We start from the raw sequence: 18596 nt of genomic DNA on the forward strand, positions 1-18596 counted from the left end.
CTTTCCAGGGATGTACACATAGATGAGGCTGACCCACGCATTACCAGAGCTAGCTCAGTGTTTGGGAAGTTCCATAGGAAAGTTGGGAGAGAAGAGGTATTAGACTGCCTACTAAAATGAAGGTCTACAGAGCCATTGTGCTGACCTCATTGTTGTATGGCTGTGAAACTTGTACAGTACACCAGCACCATGTCAGGAAACTGAATCACTTCCATTTAAATTGTTGTAAAGATTCTGAAGATCACCTGGCAGGATAAGGTACTATTGAGCTGAACTGCCAAGCATTCAAACTCTACTGCAGAGTACAACTCCAATGGACTGGCCATGTGGTTTAGATGCCAAATGTATGCTTGCCTAAAAGACTACTTTACAGAGAACTTATACAAAGCAAGCTCTCACATGGTGATCAGAAGTAATACAAGAACATTCCTAAGGTCCCTCTGAAGAGCTCTGGAGTTGATTCCACCTAGCATGGCGTTCCCTCATCAAAGAAGGCACTGTAATCTATAAGCAAATCAGAATTGCAGTAACTCAAAAGAAATGTAAGAAGCATAAATTTAGAGACATTTTGGCTCCAAACATTCACATGGTCTATTTGTGCCTGAACTGTGATAGAGCCTTCTCAGCTTGTATTGGTCTGATCAGCCACAGTTGGACACACTGTATCTTGACCCCAACATAGTTATGTCATTTTGGTCCTCCTTGAGAGTAAAGGAAAACAACTAGCTGACCAGCATAGTAGAGCTGAAATCTGGTGGGATTTTAAAAAAAATACCTGGATGCTAGTAAAAGGCATTTTCAAATATAACAATTCAATTTCCTCTTATGCTCCTAGCCAACTCTTCTGTTTCCCTGTATGACTTTAGGCAAGTCATTTAATCCCTCTTGAAGTCAGTTTCCTCACCTGTAATGAGGAGGTTGAACCAGATGGTTTCTGAGTTTCCTTTCAACTATGTTGTTCTGTGATCCAATTTATTGAGTGTTAACAGTGCAAGGCACCGTGCTAAGTTATGCGTGTGTGTGTGTGTGTGTGTGTGTGTGTGTGTGTATGTGAGAGGGAGAGAGAGAGACAGAGAGAGATCAAGAGATGCATGAAAATGGTATAATTCTTACTATCAAGGAGTTTATAATCTAGAAAGGGGGAGATGAGACATGGACACAATTCTTATGCAAATTAAGACATATTTAAAGGCATTGGAGAGGTCAAAGTGACATGAAAGATCTAAGGAGATAGGGGTTACTCCTAGAAGGAAAGACCTAAGAAGATGGGAAGTGGCCCCTCGTCTGAGACTTGAGAGTTACAACCAGAGGAGATGAGGATGGGGGAGGGGAGGAAGGCTAGTCATTCCAGGCATTCTAGGCACTAGGGATGGCCTATATAATGTATGGAGGGGGAAAGGCATGGGAAGAGTAGGGAGAGATTAGTGAAGTGCATGAAGAGAAGACGTAGGAAATAAGGCTGAATGGTGGATTAGAACCAGACTATAGAAAGCCTTGGATGTCAAGTGAAGGAATTTATCTTTTTATTTTGTAGAGAACAGGGAGTCACTGAAGGTTAAATGCAGATATAATTGGTTGGGGGTGAGCAGTAAGCACCATCATACCTGCCTTCTTCATGGCTGGTGGTGAAACAACTATTGTCATTCAAGCATGGATGACCTGGCCTTTTGCCAGCAAGTTCTGTGGCTGAATCTGGTATAGAAACAAGATGAAGAATTGTGCTGTTTGCTTCTCCTAATAACCACGTGCAACTGACATGCTAATTGTACATAATTATTAACCTTCCAAGTGCCATGATGATGACAGACTGAGCTGGAGCTAAACGTTGTATCTCACCCAGTGACAAATGGGGGCTCTGTGAATAGTAGGTGTTCTCTTTGTAAATATTTAATTTAATCTAATTTAATTACCCTGAAATACTCTTATCTCATTCTGAGAAAAATGGTGTGGTCATAATTACAGTGGGCAGCTAGGTGGCACCATAGTGGATAGAGCACTGGGCTAGGAGTCAGGAAGACTCATCTTCCTGAGTTCAAATCTGGCCTCAGACACTTACTAAGTGTGTGACCCTGGGCAAGTCACTTAACCCTGTTTGCCTCAGTTTCCTCAAGTGTAAAATGAGCTGGAGGAGGAAATGCCAAACCATTCCAGTATCTTTACCACAAAAACCCCAAATGGGGTTACAAAAAATAGAACATGACTGAACAACAACCACATAATCAAAGGAATGAGAGCTGCCTTTTTTTTCAAGAAAGTATTTGGTTATAGAGTCTAGGGATTAGTTCTTATCTCTATAAGGGAGAATTAGAACAGGAATTAGGAGGAATAAGTGAAAACATGCTCTTTTCAAAGGTGCAGTATTTGTCTAGATTTAGGGTGTGGAATTAGAGAACAAAGGTCTCTCATTAAGCAAATATGGAAAAAGTTACTGGAGGGCAATTTCAGAGATCTGAATTTAGCTCCACCTCTGTCAGAAATTGTCTGATCACATTCACTTTAGTTTTCTCATCTGTTACACAATGGGTGTGTACTACAGAAGTTCCAAGGTCTCTTCCAGCTTTAATATGCTTGGATCCTCAACCTAATACTCCAGAGATTCATCATAATCCTGAAAAGAATTACTTTGGAATAATTTCTTTGTTGCTATGTTCACATCTGGTCTTCTATGTAGATTTAAAATTGCTAAAAAAAAAAAACAACAACAAAAAAAACTTGCCTGTTTTGTTTATTCATTGACTTGGCTTCAACATCTTTACTGTTAGAGTCATGTCTTTGAGTTGAGAAACTGTCTCCAGAAAGTCTCTATAAAATTTTATATACATGAATTACTATTATTATTACGTGGGAGGAGTAATGTGTTATCCCATCAGCACCCATTATTACATCAGTAGAAAGGTGTTAGAGAATGAGACATAGGACAGATAGGTTTTGATGAGGATGTAGGCAACCAGAATAAGTCTAGAGAATGAAGTACTACCAAGGGGAAAAGTGGTAGATGGGAGCCCCAGGTACCTAGGGCAGGGCTATTTGAAGGTCCTGAGTACTTGGGTAAGTCAACTCAACCAACATTTTTTAAACATCTCCCATCTACTAGGCATTAGAAACACAAGGACAAACATAAATATCCCTGTACTGCAGTGGGAGGGGAGCATTCAACAGGTACACAGTTAAATATATACAGGATGATTTGAAGAGGAAGAGAACATTAACTAGGAGGAATTTGGAGAGACTTTGAAACGGAGGGAACTCCTGAATTGAACTTTGGAGAAATCTAGAGATTTTAGAAGGCACAGGTAGGGAGTGAGTGCATTTCAGGTATGGGGAAGGAAATAGGGAATGGAAAGATAAATTCATAAAATTGCTACTAGTTTTGGTTGGAATATAGAGTGTGTTAGGAGGAGTAACAGTCTTTGGAAAGGTAAGTAGGAACCAGATTATGGACATATTTAAGTACCAGGATGAAGAATTTGTATTTCATCCTAGAGATCATCGGGAGCCACCAAAGGTTTTGGGGGGGGAGGGGCAGTGTTTTTGCTTTTTAGCAGGTTTCACTTAGGTGGCATAATGAATGGAGCATTGAATCATTGAATCAAGAAGATCTGGGTTTGAATCTCACTTCCAATATTTACCAGCTGTGTGACTCAGCAAATCACTTAACCTCCCTCAGCCTCAGTTTCCTTATCTGAAAAATGGAGATAACAGTAGCAATTATCTCACAGGACTTCTGTGAGGATCAAATGAGATGGGATATATAAAGCGCTTTGCAGACTTTAAATGGTTTATATGATTTGAAGAGCAGCATAGTGTAATGGTTAGAGCGCTGAACTTGGAGTCAGGAAGACCTGTGTCTGAATCCTGCCTCAGAGATTTACTAGTCATTTGACCCCAAGCCTTAGTTTCCTCCTCTGTAAAACTAGGGGGTTGGACTTGATGAGATCCCAAGTACCTTCTGTCTCTAAATCTTCAAATAGTAATTTGGCAATTAGGCAAAACTGCTTGGGGACCAGAAAGACCGAAAGAGAGAAAAAAAGAGAAGAAAAACAACAGGTAAACAATAAGTCACAGGCTTGGGGTTTTGAAGGCAAATTCTAGAATGGATTATCGAAGTGTTGGTTGGTGAACATGCAAAAAAGGAAACAGTGATTATGAGTCATCATAGCTTCATCAAGAACAGGTCATGCCAGACTAACCTTATTTCCTTTTTTTAAACAAAGTAATTAAGCTGGTAGATTAGACATAAAATGTTATAGATGTAGTTTACTTAGATTTTAGTTACATATTTTATAAAGTGACTTAAACGACTCTTGTGGAAAACATGGAAAGAGGTGCCTTAGATGATGGGTTTGAAGTAGGTTGAATGACTGGACTCAATGAGTAGTCATTAATGGTTCAATGAGAGGTCTCCAATGGACTGCCCCAGGGATCTGTGCTTGCCCCTGTGTTATTTAACATTTTTATTAATGGACATGAATAAAGGAATTGATGAGCATTCTTATCAAATTTGAAATTGACTCAAGGCTGGGAGGGACTGCTAATACCCATAAAGACAAAGTCAAGATGCAAAATAATCTGTTTAGGCTGAAGCATTGGGGTGAATTGAACAAAACGAAATAAAGTGTAACATCTTATATTTTGGTTGAAAAAATCAAATTTATAAGTATGAGATGGGGAGGCATGGTTAGTCATCAACTTGTCTGAAAAATATCTGGAGATTTTAATGGATTGAAAAACTCAATATGAGTCAACAGGATGCTGTGGTCATCAAAAAAAAAAATCGAACGTGATCCTAATGCAGGCTGCATTAAGAGGGGAAGAGCTTCCAGGAATGGAGAGGCTATAGTCCCACTGGACTCTTCCTTGGCCAGACCACATTAGGAATATTGTGTGGTCAATTATGGCCATCACAATTGAGGAAGGATGTTGATAAGCTGTGGAGTATCCAAAGGAGGGTAATTAGGTAAGTAAAGGGCTTGGAATTCATGTTATGTGAAGATTGATTAATTGGAACTGGGCACATTTATCACAGAAGAGAAGATTCATGGGGACCTGATGACTGTTTTCAAGTATTTTAAGAGTTGTCAGGTAGAAGAGTTATCAGATTTGTTCTACTTGGTCCCAGAGGACAGAACCAGGAGCAATGGGTAGAAGTTAAAGAAACCAATTTGCAAAGCTTCCTATTAATTTTGTTGTTCAGTTGTTTTGGCTGTGTCCAACTCTTTGTGATCTCATCTGGAGCTCCCTTGGCAAAGGTACTAGAGTAATTTGCCATTTCCTTTTGCAGTTTATTTTACAGATGAGGAAATGGGCAGACAGGGTTAAGTGACTTGCCCAAGGTCACATGGCTATAAGAGTCTGAAGCCAGATTAGGACTCAGGAAGAAGAGTCTTCCTGACTCCAATCCTTGCACTACCTATCTGCCTCATTTAGATCAATATCTTCAGACATATCCCATTTTTCATCCTCACTGGAATGGTTTACCTTCATGTCTTCAGAGTTTCATTATTGAGCAAGTCTTCCTGACTCCAGGACTGGTGCTCCATTCACTGTGCCTTGTAGATATCTCCTATTAATTAGAGCTATCTAAAAGTACTGCTAGAAGTGCTGAGCTGAGAATCAGGAAGATCTGAATTCAAATCTGTCCTCAGAAATGTTAATAGCCGTCTGATCCTGGACAAGTTACTTAGCTTCCTTTTGCCTCAACTTTCTCTTCTGTAAAATGGGTACAACAAAAGCACACTTCCTAGGGTTGTTGTGAGGATCAAATGAGATAATAATTGGAAATCACTTAGCCCACTCTTGACACATAGTAAACATTATATGAATATTGTTATTGTTTTGTTGATGTTGATGCTTGTCCTCACCTGCTAAATAAGCTGGAGAAGGAAATGGCAATCCATTCCAGTATCTTTACCCAGAAAACCACAAAGGGAATCACAAAGAGCTGGCCATGACTGAGAACAACTGAGTCCAGTGAGGTGGTAGGCTCTGTCTTCTCGAAGGTCTTCAAGCAAAGATTGGATGACCAACCACTTGCAGGGTTGTAGACGAGGATTCCTTTTCAGGTGTGGATTGCACTATGTGGTTGGTAAGATCTCTTCCAACTTTACAATTCTCTGATTTTGATGATTCTCTGAGAAGCTGGGTAAGGGGGTGAGGGGTGCAGAATGAGAAATGGGAAGTACCTAAAGGTGTGGCAGGACAGGTGAAAGACAAACATGACCTATTTCACTGTGTTGCCAAGGTGAGCCATGAGGTTAATGAGGTCACCATTATTCACTTGCCTGGTTATTCTTGTCATCTACTATTTGACAATGAACCAGATTATAGGATCAGAGTTTTAGAGCAAGAAGAAGGCTTTGGGATCATCTAGCCCAAGGGTAGGAAACCTTGAGGCCCCAGGCCACATGAAGTTTTCTAGGTTCTTGGATGCAGCCTTTTGACTGAATCCAAGTTTTACAGAACAAATGGTTTTATTACGGGGATTTGTTCTGTGAAGTTTGGATTCAGTCAAAGGGCCACACCTGAGCTCCCAGGAGGCCACCTGTGGTCTTGAAGTCACAGGTTCCCCACCCCTGAACTAGCCTAACATCCTAATTTTGTGCTGGTGGAAAGTGAAAGCCAGAGAGAGTCAGTGGCTTGTCCCAACTCTCATAGGCAGCATGGGACTCATTCATTTGTTTGTTGTTTGTCCTTCATTCCCAAAGAAGACCATGTCATCAGGGAGGTGATGCCATGACATGCAAGGGGATTGGATTTAAGTGAGGGAGGGTTATGCAAAGACACCAGCCTCACCCTCTCCTCTGGAGCCATCTGGGTCCAGTGGCAAGATATAGATCAGGACAACTGAAGATGGCCCTGGATGCAGTGGGAGACTTTGACCTTTTTAAGTGGAAGACTTTCCCAGGTCTCTAGAGCAAGATACATCTATAGATACGGAAGTCTTCATCTGTAAAGTCTGATCAGAGGGACTGATTTGGAAAAAAGAAGGCTAACGGGGAGCCAAGGTGAAAGAGAGTGAGTGGTGGGAACATAGGCCGATTTCTGATGGCTGTGCCCACTCCAGCTTTGGCTTGTAGACAGGGTCCCTCTGCTCCTTGCTCTCCTACAGACTGGTAGCATCGGTGAGAGCAGCAGGAGGGAGACAGAGGTTACTGAGGTCCCTGACAGCCGATCCATCAAAAATGATTAAGTGATGATAAAGAATTCCAGGGAGCATCTGGTTCACACATCAAGCTCATTGTAGCCCAAGTCACCAGCTTTCTCAGAAAAAGCAGTGGCTGAGAAATCTCCCTCTTCCCATTACATGAAGGAAGGGATGGTTTTACAAGGAGACATATAAGTCCTAATTTCCCTCTGCAAGAGAGAAGCAGAGAGTAGGGAAGAGACTGGACTCATGACCACCTGACCCTGGTGTTTTGAAAGAGACAAAGGAGCTTGCTTGGGCCAATGTGCAAACACTAGGAGTGCTGGTGTATTTCCTTCATGTCCAAATACTAGCTAATAATTAAAACTAGTTTAAGCAAATGACTCTTGTTCTTTACTACTGATAGGAAGTTTAAGCAATTTGTTAACACAGGTGGATCTAAGGAAAAGTGAGGAGTTTCTAGTGGGATGGGGGTGAATTGTGCCAATGAGAACATCCAGAAGGGAGAAACAGGGGGGAGAATACTCAACAGGGTCTGTGTACCCCAGTTACATACAGATTAAATGCATAAGTGAGGGGAGGAGTTTAAAGAATTAATTTCATGTTGAACTGGAGTATGGCTGGGAAAAGTTAACACTTCCTAAAGAGATTAATTTAGGAACGCAAAAATAGCCCAACACAAGGCTGCCTGGGACTTCCAAGGAAAAGAACACTGTGACTGCCATGGCTTTATCAATTCAGCAGACTTCTGCAGTGATAAGAACTGCTTCTGCTAATGCAGACAAATGCAACTTTTGGGAACTTGAATAGAAGAAGAAAGCCAACAAAACCCAGGCTTGGGTCCAAGTGGGACTTGAACCCAGGACCAGAAAATGAAATGCCACTGAGCTTCTCCAGGTTTCCTGATTATACCATAGGGACAAGACCTGAATGTTTTGGAGTGTAGTGTTCTTAAATCAAGTTATGGGAGAGGGGCCATATGGTAGAGCAGTATCCCAAGTATGCCAGACATCTGAGTTTAGAATAGAGCCCTGCTGTCTCTCCTGAAATTTTGGGTGCTCAGGCAAGTTAGTAGGCGCAAGAATAATCATGATAGGACTCTCTAAAATGAAAAGGTTGCACGAGGTGATCTCTAACGTTCCTTCCTGTGCTAACATTCTGGGATTCTGTCAACAAGCATTTACTAAGCACTTATTATGTGCCAGGCACTGGGCTAAGCTCTGATTCCCTTCCCTGAAGGAGCTCACTTTCTAGGAGGAGGTCTTTATTGTTTTTTGTCATTATTCAGTCCTGCCCAACTCTTCATGATCCCATTTGAAATTTTCTTGGCAGAAATACTGGAATGGTTTGCCATTTCAACTTGAACTCATTTTACAGATGGGGAAACTGAGGTAAATAGAATGAAGTGACTTGCCCAGAGTCACACAAGCTAGTAAGTGTCTGAGGCCAGATTTGAACTCAGGTCTTCCTGAATCCAGACCCAGCGCTCTATCTCCTGTGCCACATAGCTGCCTTCTGATGAAGGAGACATGAAAATAGTATGTATACGTGAGGTAGGGTAAATGGAAGGTAATCTCAGGAGAAGGGAATGTGCGTTCATATAGTACTTACTATGTACCAGGCACTGGGTTAAGTACTTTCTCCTTTGATCCTCACAACCCTGTGAAATAGGGACCATTATTATTCCCATTTTACAACTGAGGAAACTGAAGCAAATAGTGACTCACTCAGGTTCACATAGCTAGTAAGCTTCTGAGGTTGAATTTGAATACAGATTATCCTGACTTCAGGTCCCCAACAGCTGCCTACCTCTCAGAGAGAAGACGCTAGCAACTGATACATATGTGCATGTGTGTTTGTGCATGTGCGTGTGCATGTGTGTGTGTATGTATGTGTGTGGTCTCTTGACGAAGGTGGGATTCCAGACAGTATAACAGTCACCAAATGGTTCTAGGCCTGGGATACTTCTCCTTCCACCAACTCTTCATTTTCTGGACCTCCTAAACTGTTCTCCTTTCTAGGAGATGGATTAGAAGGATAAGAAGGTTTGGGAATGACTTTTAAAATTCCAACACCTCTTTGAAGGGATCAGATTAAAGCCTTTCCAGATGGGAGTGGAGTGCATTTTCAGCACATTCCATCCAGCAGAGGAATGTGAATAAGTTCACTGTCAGTCCCTCCCCTTGAAATGTGACAATGAGTCCTTAGTCCATGGAGTTCAAAGTTTGGAAAGCGGCCCCTTTTTGTCAAGAGACAAAAAGTAGGAAGTAGCTACTCAAAAGACCAGAAAGTTGGAGGAATGAACAGTAATGGGGAAAGAGGAAGATATTTTTTTTGCTTTGGGAAGTATTTGATTCAGTTCAACAAACATTTGCTAAAGTGCTGGGCCCTCTGGTAGACAAAAAAAGTCAAGTCATCCCTGTCCTCAAGGGGCTTATATTCTAGGGGAGAGAGGAGAAAATATATTCACAGGTAATGCTAGGTACTTTGAGGAGGGTGGATCAAGAAAGGCTTCACAGAAGAGGAAGTGAAGTCTGAGCTGAGGCTTGACAGAAGTTAAGAACTGGAAGAGGCAGAAGTGAGGGTGGAGGGGACATCCAGCAGGGGTGGTCACTATATGCAAAGGCATGACAGTGAAAGATGTATCATTGAGCTGGAGGTATGGTCAGTAGACTAGGGGGCAGCTAGGTGGTGCAGTGGATAGAGCACCAGTGCAGGAGTCAGGAGGACCTGAGTTCTAATTTCACCTCAGACACTTGACACTCAATAGCTGTGTGACCTTGGGCAAGTCACTTAACCCCAATTGCCTCATCCTGGGTCATCTCCAGTCATTCTGATGAATATCTGGTCACTGGATTCAGATGGCTCTGGAGAAGAAGTGAGGCTGGTGACTGCACAGCCCTCCCTCATTCAAAACAAAGTCAAGTGCAAGTCATGTCATCATTTCTCTGATGGCATGGTCTTCTTTGGCAATGAAGGATGAACGCACTATAATGATCAGTAGACTATTATGAGACATGTATGAAGAGCAGAAGACAGCCAGGTGTCACCATAGTGCACCAGGCCTGGAGTCAAGAAGACTCATCTTACTAGCTGGATGACCCTGGACAAGTCACTTTATCCTGTTTACCTCAGTTTTCTCTTCTGTAAAATGAGCTGGAGAAAGAAACGTCAAACCACTCCAGTACATCTGCCAAAAAAACTCCAAATGGGGTCACGAAGAGTCAGACGTGACTGAAACTATTTCACAATAACAAATGACTAAATGATGACTATGATGTGACTCTGACTGGGATGAAAACTATGACAAAAGACTTGTTGACTGACTGACTGATGTTACAAAGAGGACTCTTGTTCAAGTATAGATGGAACTAAGTGGCTTCAGATCCCTTCCAACTTTGAGATTCCTATGAGTCTGTGATCTAACTTTATATCTCTGTCAGGCCCTAATAAAGTGTTCTGCACACAAGATGTACTTAATAAATGTTTCTTGAATCATTAATAACAAGTATTGAAGGCTAAAATTTGTATGATCTCTTATTAGGTACTCTAAAGAGTTAAGCAAAAAATGATATGGCCTTTGCCCCACAGAGCCTGGTAAATAGGATAAATTTAGCTCATCCCAAACACAAAAGAACATGTAATTAGGATCTGTAAAGACCATGTAATACCTGCTTATGTTGAGCTCCATCAGAGTATTTAGGGCTCTTTGGGAGAGAAGCGCTATATAATGGAGGGTGATATTAATATTCTCATCATTATAATTAGAAGCTGTAAGTAAGATCTTGAATGACATTAATAGCATGTCCTTACTTGTTTAGCTCAGCTTCCCAGAAAGAGAAAACAAAATAGAGCTAAGCGTTAATAATCCAAATAAGAAATAGATGTGTGCCATGTGTCACGGCTGCTGCTCTGGGATGGTCCCCAGCTCCGTTATTTTAAATGTGACCTTTGGGCTTGGTTATACAGGCTAGTTAGAGAGAGCTTAAATAGCACCCACGTGGAAGATTTTGCATGTGATTTTCTGGCATTGAAGAGATTTCTAGAAAGGGCCAAAGTTCTCCCTTCTTTGAGTTCTAAATCCAGGAATGGCTAATCCAGGAGTGACACTTCTTAATCGGTGTTTGCTAGTACCTTAAGAGTACTGTTATTATCCCTATTTTATAGATGGGGAAATTGAGGCCAACAGATCAAGCGACTTGCCCAGGGTCACACAGCTAGGAAATGTTTGAGACTGGATTTGAACTGATGTCTTGCCCACTCCAGGCTTCAGCCACTGTGCCACCTAGCCGCCTTCCTTCTGTGATTATTTCCAATATGTCCTGGTTCGCTTGCGTGTGGTTATTTGCATATTGTCTCCCCAATTACATTGCAAACTCCTAGAGGTCAGGGGCTAACTTTTACTTTCCTTTGTATCCTCATCACTGAACACAGTGCCTGTCACACAGTAGGAGTTTAATAAATGCCTATTGACTGACTGAGCTTATCAATAATGCTTATCAATGGTGGTGCCCAGAACTGAGCACCAGACTCCAAATGTGGTCTAACTGAGGGCGATTTGAGGGGAAGAGTTGAAATTGATGTTGCAAATGCATTTTTGGGTATTTTCTTGATTTAAATGACCTGTTCTTTCCCCATTTTCTATGACTTTGAATCATCAATTAATGTCTTGATGGCTTGATGACCTAGCACTTGATGTAGTTATAAAAACAAAAACTTAGTCCATGTAAAAATATAATGAAGCTATGGTGTGATTGATACACAGCTTTTGAGGTGACTGTAGTGCTGAAGAAAGAATGCTGGATCAAAGGCTTCAGCTGCACTCCTGGCTCTGTCCTATGCTGCCAGGGACCATCTGCAGTCATCCTGATTATGTCTTGGCGCTGGATGCACATGACTCTAGATGAAAGAGTAAGGCTGATGACTTTGCACAGCCCTCCCTCATTTAAATCCAATTCACTTGCAGGTCATGATATGACCTTCCTGATATCATGGTCCCCTTTGAGAATGAAGGACAAATAACAGTCTGTAAGTAGTAGTAGCTGCCCACTGGGGACGCAACTGGCTAGCTCCAGTTGGGCAATGCAGCTCTTTCCTTCTTTCTTTCCTTCATTCCCTCCTTCCTTACTTCCCACCTTTCTTCCTCTTTTCTTCCTTCTTTCTTCTCCCCCTCTTTCCTCCCTTCCTCTCTCCTTTCCTTCCTCCCTCCCTTTCTTCTTTCCTCCCTCCCATTCTTCCTCCTTTCCTCTCTTCCTTCCCTCTTTCCCTCTTTCCTTCCCTTCTTCCTTTCCTCCCTCCTCTCTCTCTGTCCACATAGAGAATCATACCCCTACCTGTGGGTGCTCTGCCCAAAGGAATATAAATTTTGACCGCTGAAACCTCACAAGGTATCTTGGAGTTTATGGGCTAGATTTCTTTTCTAAGAACCATGCCTTAAACCCAAATCACTCTGGTTCTCATTGACTGACCAACTATAGGCCAACTCTAGCCTTACTTGGGCATTGTTTGGATGATGATAGCTCAGAGTGAATGTAAATAGCAATTGTTTTTGTTTTGGCCAGAAACCCTAGGGATCTTGCCCTCTCAGATTGATTTTGGTTTTGGGTTTTTTTTGTTTTTTTTTAAAGAAGCTATACTTTGCCTCATTTCTAGCCTAGCCTTAATCACTGTGTAAGTCAAAATGAGAGCCTGAGCTTGCCCTAACGCTAGGCTGTGGAGGTGGGGGGAGACATGGTCCAGAAATTTCAAGTCCAAATCCAAATTGGTATACCCTCTACATTAACATGATGTAAACATTGTTATTTGGGGTAGGGTGGGGGGGGTCACGGTTTACAGACTGACCTTGGGTGTTCAACTCATCCTATGCTCTCACACTGAATATATCAGAATACCCAGGGTTTTAGTGAGCAGGGATATTCTTTATTTTGCTGAAGACTTGAGATTACCTGGGGATATACAGCGATGGGGAAGAGGCATTGTCAGTAAAATCCCTCATCAGAGAAGGGGCATCATCACAGGCCTTGTCAACAGGTATTTTGGCAAGTACAAGAGAGTGTTACATGATAAGAGCATAGTTAAGTGGTAAAACAACCAAATTAAACCAGATTAACCAGATACTGACTTAATGATTGGGAACCCTGGGCAGACAAGCCCTCTTGATGACTGCTCTTGTCCATGGTTTCTCTCTTTGACTGGGACTTCCACTCCCCTAGAGCACATTCCCAGACTTCTTTCTCTTCTGAGTGTCTCCTCCTCATTTAGATTACAAATGAGGACCTTGTCCAACTCTGGACATACAGAATTCATTGAATAACAGTCATGTTCTCATCACCATCAGCTCACTGTGGACATCTGTACAGCCTTAGGGCATTATTTCCTCCATGGATGAGAGGACTCAGAAAGGGCTATTGGCATTGTCTTTCAGATACTATTGTGCTTCTCAGCTGTCCCTCCCCTCCCTTTCCCCCTCTCCTTTCTTCTCGCCCTGCTCACATTTCCAGCTCCAGAAACTTGGCACAAGAGACACGGAACCTGGTAGACTCCACAGGGAGCAAAATCAATTTTCATGATTATAGATGATGTGGCCACTTTGATCTGGGCCCTTCACTTGAAGGAGGGAGGATATGGAGATAGCTACAAGTAGAATGATGAATCTCCACAGGAATGATTCCTAACTCCAAAGAATTCTACCAGTTCCTGAGTTTTAACTTATACGTTTGATCTCTGATTAGATAATTTAACTAGACAACTAGAGCTGGCTCAACCTAGGTTGAAGCATCTGGGTCCCTTTTGTTTACCTCAATATAGCCTCAGAGCCTCTTAGCCTACCAGAATTAGAGCTGAAGATTGTTCCTGGGATTCTGCTCTAAGGATTTTAGGCTGCTGTGTGCGTGTTGTAGAGAGACTTGAATTTAGGAAAACAGCTTTGAATTCTAACTTATACTTACAAGCTGTGTGACCCTGGCCATTCCACTTGGCCTCTCTCTGCCTTAGTTTCCTCATCTATAAAGGGGGAACCATAATAGAAGCTACCTCACAGGATTGTTGTGAGAATTAAATGAGATAATACATTCAAAAGGTTTTGAAAACTTTAGAGCACTGTGTAAACGTTCGCTATTATGAAAGCACTTTGAAAAACCTTAAACCAAACATTAATGTTACTACTGATATTATAATTTCCCTACACCAGATCAAAGTAGAGACCTGAGCGTAATGGTGAAAGGGAAAGCGCATCTTGTGGTCTTTCTTCTAGGCCTTAATATGCCCACTATTGGTTTGCTTATGTTTCTAGCAATCCCTGAACCTGACTATTACAACAGACCATTGTAAGGAGTGGGGATAATAACAAGAATATCTAGCCTTTGTATAGTACCTACTATGTGCTAAACACTTCACAAATATTATCTCATTTGATCCTCACAACAACCCTGAGAGATAGGTACGATTATTATCCCCATTTGACAGATGAGAAAACTGAAACAGACAGAGGTTAAGTGACTTGCCCAAGGTCACACAGCCAGTAGATGTCTGAGGTCACACTTGAAGTCAGACCTTCCTGACTCCAGGTCCAGCACTCCATTTATTGTATCACCTAGCTGCCCAGAATTAGAACACTACTAAAGCATCCATCCTCCCACTATCTTCTTGTTCCATCTCTAGAAACAAAATGCAGGTGACCTCAAAAATAATTATCCAAATGTCCCCATTTTTGACCTTCTACAGAAAAACTGCATATCTGCCACAAACATTCTGCAAGATTGTGATTCCAAGCAGTGACTAAGTTGTTAAATTGCATGAAGTTGGTGCTGTGTGAGGAAACAGGAGAGGAAGCCAGATTTTTCCTGTCTGGGCCATGGAATTGGGCTGCTCTTGGCCTTCTGTAGAGAAACTCTAGGTAGTGTTTACTTTCTATAGAGCACCAGCCCAGCTCCTACAGGTTTGTCCACCCTCTTCAGAGTTCTAGGTTCATAGTGCACTCAGGTGGAATCATTCATGAATGAGACAAAAATTTTCACTAGAGAATGGTGAGCCAGGCATACTTCAAAGAGAAGTATCTGCAAAGGTAAGTCACAATGCATCTGCCATGGATCAATATAACAAGAAACTGAAAAAAAGTTGGGGGGAAAGAAGCAAAGAGATAAGTTTCTCAATAGAAGTTGATAAATTTCACTATTGAACTAAATTCCTCAGTTTGTTCTCAGGGTAGATAGAACTTGGAGAGGTTACTATGACATTACTAAAAGCTGGCAGGGTACACCTGAGTCCTTGATGATATGGTAATGTGTCATCTTCAATGACTTTAGGGTTCTATGGGCCATCCTGTCATAATTCAGTAGCGTGAAGATAACTGAAAAATATTTTTATAGTAAGTTCTCTATTACAAGAGAAAAAGCAAGAGTTATAGCCTTAGACTCAGAAGACTTGGGTTTGAGTTCTTATTAGTGTAATCTTGGGCAGGTTAGCTAATCTCTGCAAGCCTCTATTTTTTCATCTGTAAAATAACCTTAGTACTTGCACTGCTTATCTCATGGCTTGCAGGGAGAATCAAAGGACGTAACCAGGAAGGGCTTTGTATCTGTAAAGCATTACACACACAGGTGATTTCTTATTAACACCCTGACCCTTTTTCCTTCCTGTCATGCATTATATAAATCCCTTTCTCAGTCAGAAACATGACCTGTCTTTCCATGCTCCTGCAGTAGAAATTCAGGAGAAACAAATGCAGAAACAGCCTAGTTCCCTTACTTCCATTTGGTTTCAGCAGCACAGTGGGGTTGGAGGTACACAATGTCACAGTGACATCAGTTTATTATTTCTAAATTACAGTTTCAGAGCTGCTTTCCTCCCCCCATCACTGCACAACCCAGACATCCTCCCGCCCACCTTCCATGTGCTGACCATGTGTGGGTTTGGTGTCTGTCCTTAGCGCCTCAGTGGGGTAGCAACCATTTCACCCAATCAGGAATCAGTTGCAGAAACCCCACGGCTCATCAGCTAGTTAGAAATATCTCCTGAGTTGTCCACGTACTGTGAGGAAGAGATGAAAAAGAAAATATTCCAAACAGAATGTTTCCATGAGTCTGTGCATATGATCTCTCGCCAATGTCAATAGGGGCTGTCCACATGCTGGGGAAAGGAAACATCCCCACCAGCTCTCACCATGAGCCCATTACATACAGGATACTGGCCCCATCGGTTCAAATTCTCATCCCTCTCCCTCCTCAGGGTGGCTCCTTTCCTGTCTTTGACAGCTTTTGTTTTTAATGCCACCTTGTGTGTTTTCCCCGATAACTCCAGGAGACAGCACTTGTCATTCTCAGAACTGGATGTACTGGGAAACTTAGAGAATGAAGGTATATCTATGGGCAAAGCACTGGTTCCTTCTCCTTCCTCTCTGTGCTGTAGAATAAGCATTTGGGAGGAGGGGAGATTAACTTCTTTCCTCACATTCTTTGGTTTAATTGCTTATCTTCTGGAGAACTCTAGGATCTTTTATCTATTCCCACTCTTCAAAGTTCCTCTCTCCAATGTTTCTGCCAGAATTTAGCGCTTCCAATTCTATTTTTTTCAACTCTATTCAACTGTCCTTTGGATCCCCCACCTCACTACCAGGCATAATCCAAGAGCTTCAGGAAAGAGGATATAGATGAGACATATGCATCTAATTTCTGCATCACTGTCATTTCCCACTTCACTTCAGATTAAACCCTCCCTTGTGAAAAAAGAAAATGATGAAGTAAAAACATCCAATATAGAAACCTTGTACGACAATGTATGTAATATTCTTTATTAGAGGTCCCCCATCCCTCTCTTTGAGGGAGTACAGTACCTGTATTATAGGGAGTGTCTTTGATAATCATGGCAGGGCAGTACAGTTTCAGGTTTGGTGCAATGGATGCATTTTTAATATTTCAAAGTGTTTTCTCAATACCACTTATTACTGCTCAGTTCCATGAGGAACCAATTTCATTTGGTGGAAAGAGAAAAGGAAAAGCAGAAATGCATATAAGTCATCAGGAGGGACATCAGTAATGGATGGAAAAGGATTTTGAGAATTAGTAGTCCTGAGTCCTTTTCTCATTTTGTCCTGAATTTATTTGGTGACCTGAAGCCACGTATCCTCCATACATTTCAGCTCTCCCAACCATAAAATGGAGTGCAAAGAGTCATCCAGATACTGACATTCCTCCTCATCAGGTTCTGTTTGTCACACTCAGAAGTCTTTGATCTGAAAACTGACCTTGTGAATGCCAAATAGTTCAATGTCAGCAGGTCACACAACAAACTCCACACAGGTCACCTCACCTGCCTTTAATCTTTCTCAACTTCCTACCTGCTTCCTCTCTGACTTTATAAATGATCCTACAGTCATCTCTGAAGACCTGACTCCAGTTTAATGTCATCTCTTCCAGGGTATTATTAATATTTTCTATATGACATGAAATGATGTGTGATGGACCATTCAGTAAGATAAAGAAGGTTCTTTATATGACAGAGAAGTCTTGTGTAGTTATCATTCTTTGCTTAGTGTGCTTAAAGTAAATATAGGTCTCAATTTCTGGAGGCTAGGGCTCTTTCTGGTTCATTCCTACATCCCCCTTTCCTACATTCCTTTCCCCCAGTCCCTAACCACCATCTTCCTACCTTTGGTATCATAACTTGTGAAAGGGATGAACTCTAGTTTTAGAACATAAGCCTGTGGATAAGCCTGGGATGGGCTAAGCTAGAACTGGTACAAGGGTAGAGAGGGAAGGGGAAAAGTTAGGTCAAAATCAGGATCCAAGAGAATATAAAACAAAGACTGAGTTGGGTCAAGAATCTTGGTTTCTCTGAAGAACTGAAATGAACAGTAAGTTGAAAGCAAGAGGAGAGAGTTAAGCCAGATTGAATAGTATTTGATCTTCAGACATATTTTAGACAGCACTAGAAAGCTAACCTTTGTCTGACTTAGAATTTCATCCTTTGACTAGGATCCTGAACTACCATCTAGATATAGTCATGGATCAAATCTGCCACAGTCCCTCAAAATTCAACTATGTCAGAGAGGGCAAGAGTGTGGACACCATCCCTTCTAGCAGAGGATGACTCCAGGACTGGAGGTCATGTCACAGTAAAGGAAGACCTTTATCAACTTTGGAGTGTGTGCTGGCTCTGATGTCCTCTCTGTGGGCCTGGACCCACATCAGGCTAGTAGGTACCTCAGCAATTTCATGACTTTAAGATATCCTGATCTAGGTATCCTTTTTAAAAAATTTTTTTAATGTTAAATTATGTTATGTTGTTGGTCTCTACTTTATATCACAGCTGTTTCCCCACTCCACTTCAGATTAAATCCTCCCTTGTGACAAAGAAAAACAATTAAGCAAACATCCAATATAGAAACCTTGTCTGTCAATGTATATAATATCCTGTACAAGAGATCCCCCAGCCTTCTGCTATTGGAAGAATACAG

Source organism: Notamacropus eugenii, chromosome 1, assembly GCF_028372415.1.
Source record: "Notamacropus eugenii isolate mMacEug1 chromosome 1, mMacEug1.pri_v2, whole genome shotgun sequence".
NCBI lineage: Eukaryota > Metazoa > Chordata > Mammalia > Diprotodontia > Macropodidae > Notamacropus > Notamacropus eugenii.